At 44.1% G+C, this 5412-nt stretch overlaps 1 non-coding gene across 1 annotated transcript; it reads left to right on the top strand.

Moving 5' to 3' along the window:
* The first annotated feature begins 2134 nt into the window (after positions 1-2134).
* Positions 2135-2238, top strand: LOC115899756. The gene has a single exon (XR_004059367.1). It is a non-coding gene; the product is annotated as a U6 spliceosomal RNA (small nuclear RNA).
* The last annotated feature ends 3174 nt before the right edge of the window (positions 2239-5412 follow it).

Here is a 5412-nt window from a genome sequence, read left to right as displayed (position 1 = left end):
TTAGCTGGATGTGGTGGTGGGTGACTGCTGTCCCAGCTACTTGGGAGACTGAGGCAGGAGAATCACTTGGAGGTGGAGATTGCAGTGAGCCGAGATCGCGCCACTGCACTCCAGCCTGGGTGACAGTGCGAGACTCCATCCCAGGAAAAAAGAAAAAAAGATTGTCATAGAGGCCACAGATGAAAGGCGATGAGTCTCTGGGCAGAGAATAGGGGAGTTATTTTGTTCAACTCTTTCAGCTAATTTCCTGTCAATTTGAAATTATTTCAGAATGAAAAGAAAGAATAAAATTCACCATCACAATCCCCCCTCTACACCAGCTTTCCCTCTAGACTTCGGTCAATAGCAGCGACGTTCCCCCAGTCACCAGAGCTTAAACACTTTGGTATCATCTTTGATTCCTCTCCCATCCCTCCCCTGCCCACTTCCCCACCACCCTAACCAAAGTCCTGCTAATTCTTTTTAAAATGCCTCTCGTATAGCTACCTTTTTCATTAAACCTCCAAATTAAAAAAAAAAAAAAAAAGACTCTACCTACCTCGTGTAATCATTTTAAGTAGTGGCTATGAAAATAATTTGTATACCTAGAGGATTGTGTAAACTCAAGATCTTCTTGCACCAACTCAAGCCTGGATTACTACTGTTTACTGCTGCAATCTCCTAACTGGTCTTCCTGTCTCTCCTTGCTCCCTTTACCAACCCATCCTGTATAGGGTTACCGGAGTAATCTGCCTAAAAGCACATTTTATCTGTCAAGACCTTCCTTCCCACGGTCCACTGCAGGACTTAATCCATGTTCCCTGGGAAGACTGTCGTCTATGAGCTGAACCAAAACGGTCTGCCCTTGTATCAGATAACCCTGACCTTTTCCCAATTCATAGAGAGAACAAAAGTTAGTGGATAGAACTTTCTCAATTTGTAAATATTTTTCCCTATATGTACTTGTTTTTCTGTAGTAGTAAATCCAAGCTTTCATCTGCTACTCTTGTAGGGGACAAAATCAATGAATAAGCAGCAAATAAATCATAAAGATTAGGCCATAGCAGATCATATTTACTTTGATAAATTGGTTTTCTCATGGGCACATATGGGTGGTTGTGATTTTTACAATGCACGTCAATCAATTATATAGCCATTTTCTTAAAAAGCGTTTGTTTGTTTCGTGATGGAATTCAATATATCGAAATTTTATCATGAATAAGAGAAAACACTGCCCTCCCGAACAAATACTTGGCCTCTTATTCACAGTTTTCCCAGCCAGATCGCAGCTACTCCCCTTGATAGCAAAGTTGTCTAATCTCTGTTCATTTTTGCTTTCTTATTTGTTTGCTTTGCATAAACCACTCCATGTCCCTGGCACTCTCCCCCTATTCCTGTCTGCAGAAACCTCCCCAGCCTTAAAAGACCAAATTAACTCTCTACTTGGTGAAAACTTCAAAAATCATGACGACTCTTTCTAACTCAGAGCATGTCTTGCCTCTGCTAGTCATCTGGCACTTAATCAAGTACTGCCTAGTGGATTCTTACTTTCTTGTGTGCACAGCTGTAGTTAACTCATTCTTCTGACCAGGCAGGGCGCTGTGGCTCACACCTGTAATTCCAGCACTTTCAGAGACAAAGGTGGGTGGATCACCTGAGGCCAAGAGTTCCAGAGCAGCCTGACCAACAGGATGAAACCCCTTCTCTGCTAAAAACACAAAACATTAGCTGGGCTGGTGGTGCATTCCTGTCATCCCAGCTACTCTGGAGGCTGAGGCAGGGGAATCGCTTGAATCCGAGGGGTGGAGGTTGCAGTAAGCCGAGATCGCGCCGCTGCACTCCAGCCTGGGTGAGAGAGCAAGACTCTGTCTCAAAATAAAATATAAAATAAAATAAAATAAAATAAAATAAAAAACTCAGTTCTTCTACTTGTCAATGCAAGGATACTTTCCTTTCTGAATTGCGTTGGAAGCAGAGTTCAAGTGTTGAAGTAAGATAAAATAAGATTGAAACTTATCTGTTGGAGAACTTCTAACTTATCTGTTGGAGAACTTTGTTAGGAGTTCAGACTTTGTTTTGTAGGACAGGGTTTCCTACTTTATAAGCTTTAATGTGCGTACGAATGGAGGGAGAGCTTATTAAACATGCAGATCCTGTGCTTGCCTCAGCAGCACATATACTACAATAGAAATTATACAGAGATTAGCATGGCCCCTGTGGGAGGATGGCACGCCAATACATGAAGCATTCCATATCTTTAAAGAAATAGGCCGGATGCAGTGGCTCACACCTGTAATCCCAGCACTTTGGGAGGCCGAGGCGGGTGGATCACAAGGTCAGGAGTTCGAGACCAGCCTGATGAACATGGTGAAACCCCATCTCTACTAAAAATACAAAACTTATCCGGGTGGGTGGTGTGCACCTGTAATCTCAGTCACTTGGGAGACTGAGGCAGGAGAATCGCTTGAACCTGGCAGGCAGAGGTTGCAGTGAGCCGAGATCACGTCACTGCACTCCAGCCTGGGCAACAGAGCAAGAGTCTGTCTCAAAAAAAAAAAAAAAAAGAAAGAAATCATGGGGATTTTGATTCATTAGGCTTGGGGTGGGGACCAAACTTCTACATTTCTAATATGTGCCCCATTAATGCCAGTGCATTTTCTCTACTAGACTTGTAGATGACAAAATGAATGAACAAGCGACTAATAAATCATAAAGATTTGTCCACAGCAGATCATCTTTACTTCAACAGTTTAGTTTTCTCATAGGCACAGAAGAATCACCCCATAGCAAGACTGTAGGGAAAGAGGAGACAAATGTATCCTTCTTTAAAGAAGGGAGTGACTCAGAAAAGAAACAGAAGGAGCAAAGACTAAAACTTTAATATTTTATGAAAGTCTTCAAGTCACTCATAGGATATTTGGAAAAACCTGTCTGATTATATTTACTTTGTTTAACAACATGCAGCAATTGGAATGTAGACGCTGTATGGAGAGTTTCGGCACCAGCCTTCCAGGAGTCTGGGCTAGAGCCTTTATCGACCCTTGGTAATCAATTTGGACTCTACTTCCTTGACTCACCCTCCAACCCCCACCCTGTTTTGTTTTGTTTTGTTTTGTTCACCAAGGTCCATCATTTTAATCCATCCATTTCTTTTTTGAGATGGAGTCTCACTCTGTCACCCAGGCTGGAGAGCAGCCTCCTGCAACCTCCACCTCCCAGGCTCAAGCAATTCTCATGCCTTAGCCTCCCGAGTAGCTGGGATTACAGGCGTGTGCCACCATCCTCGGCTAATTTTTTTTTTTTCTTTTTCTCTTTGTATTTTTTGTAGGGATGGGTATCGCCATGTAGGCCAGACTGGTGTTGAACTCTTTACCTCAAGCAGTCGCTTGCTTCGGCCTCCCGAAGTGCTGGGATTACAGACATGAGCCACCTTGTGCAGCCTAATCCACCCGTTTATTTTCATCAGTACCACTGTCCTTAATCTAGTCCCCAAATTATTGCTGCAGCATCTAAAGGCATTTATCTACCTACAGGTTTCCCCCCTCAGATCTATCCTATATCCCACAAATCTAAAAATATTTCTTTTGTCATAGCACTTCTGTATGCAGGAACCCACAAAGGCTCTGGTAGCAAACTCTTTCCTCCCTTTGTCTTCTTGCTACTACTGTTACCTCCTCCTCTGTGTCTATCCAAGCATCACCCTTCTTGCTTCCAGGCTTAGGTCAAGATTCACCTCCTGTAGCCGGGTGTGGTGGCTCACACCTGTCATCCCAGAACTTTGGGAGATCGAGGCAGGCAGATCACTTGAGGTCAGGAGTTCACGACCAGCCTGGCCAACATGGTGAAACCCCATCTCTACTAAAAATACAAAAATTAGCTAGGTGTGGTGGAGGGTGCCTGTAGTCTCAGCTACTTGGGAGGCTGAGGCAGGAGAATCGCTTGAACCTGGGAGGCAGAGGCTGCAGTGAGCCGAGATCATGCCACTGCACTCCAGCCTGGGCAACAGAGACAGACTCTGTCTCAAAAAAAAAAAAAAAAGATTCACCTTCCTTTTTGTATCTGGCTTATTTCACTCAGTGTAATGTCCTCAAGATTCATCCATGTTGCAGCATGGGTCAGAATTTCCTTCCTTTTTAAGGCTGAATAATATTCCATGGTATGGATGGACCACATTTTGCTTCTCCATTCATCTCTCAATGATCCCTTGGGCTGCTTCCACCTCTGGGCTACTGTGAAGAATGCTGCTGTGAACATGGGTGCACAAGTATCTGTTTGAGCCCCTGCTTTCAGTCCTTTTGTGTATTTCCCCAGATGTGTGATGACTGGATCACATGGAAATTCTGTTTAGTTTCTTGAGGAGCGTCATATTGTGTTTTGCTTGTTTTTTGAGACAGAGTCTCGCTCTGTCACCCAAGCTGGAATGCAAGTGGCATGATCTCAGCTCACTGCAACCTCCACCTCCCAGGTTCAAGCAATTCTCCTGCCTCAGCCTCATGAGTAGCTGGGATTATAGGTACACACCACCACGCTCCCCTGATTTTCTATATTTTTAGTAGAGACGGTGTTTCACCGTGTTAGTCAGGCTGGTCTTGAACTCCTGACCTCAAATGATCTGCCTGCCTTGGCCTCCCAACGTGCTGGGATTACAGGAGTGAGCCACCGCTCTCAGCCCATACTATTTGTTTTTTTTTTAATTGCAGCTGCACAATTTTACATTCCCACTAGCAATGCACAAAGGTTCTAATTTTTCCACCTCCTTGACAATTTTTCTGTTTTGTTTGTTTGTTGTTGATAACAGCCATCCTAATGGGTGTGACGTGGTTGGTTACTTTTTTTTTTTGAAATGGAGTCTTGCTCTGTTGCTAGGCTGGAGTGCAGTGGCATGCCTCCCGGGTTCAACCGATTCTCCTGCCTCAGCCTCCTGCGTAGCTGGGACTACTGGGGTGCCGCCACTACGCCCAGCTAATTTTTGTATTTTAGTAGAGACGAGTTTCACCATGTTGACCAGGCTGGTCTTGATCTCGTAACTTTGTGATCCGCCCGCCTCGGCCTTCCAAAGTACTGGAATTATAGGCGTGAGCCAGCGCACCCGGTCAGTTGGTTACTTTTTAAAGTGGTTATGTTTCTTTAGACTTTTAGTTGTTCAAAAACTGACAATGTGATTATTTGCCTGAATGATTCTAATGGAATCAAAGACTTGAGTGGAATAAGTGAGTGATTCTCTAAGGGTGTCAGCATGTATATTCAAAATTTCCCAGAGCCCCTGACTAGTAGTAATGAAATCTGTGTTTTCATGAACGTCAGTCCTGTTTGAAAATTTGAGACACAAATGGGTAGTAGTGATGCGCCCTGATCTAAGATAAGAGGGAAAGGAGCGCCCTCGTGTGTTCCTTCTCTGCTGGTGTCAGTGACTACAGAAGCCTGCTGAGAAAT

The sequence above is a fragment of the Rhinopithecus roxellana genome, chromosome 9 (assembly GCF_007565055.1).
Source record: "Rhinopithecus roxellana isolate Shanxi Qingling chromosome 9, ASM756505v1, whole genome shotgun sequence".
In the NCBI taxonomy this organism is placed as follows: domain Eukaryota; kingdom Metazoa; phylum Chordata; class Mammalia; order Primates; family Cercopithecidae; genus Rhinopithecus; species Rhinopithecus roxellana.
Note: the sequence above shows the minus strand (reverse complement) of the source record. Positions and strands in the feature narration are given on the sequence as shown.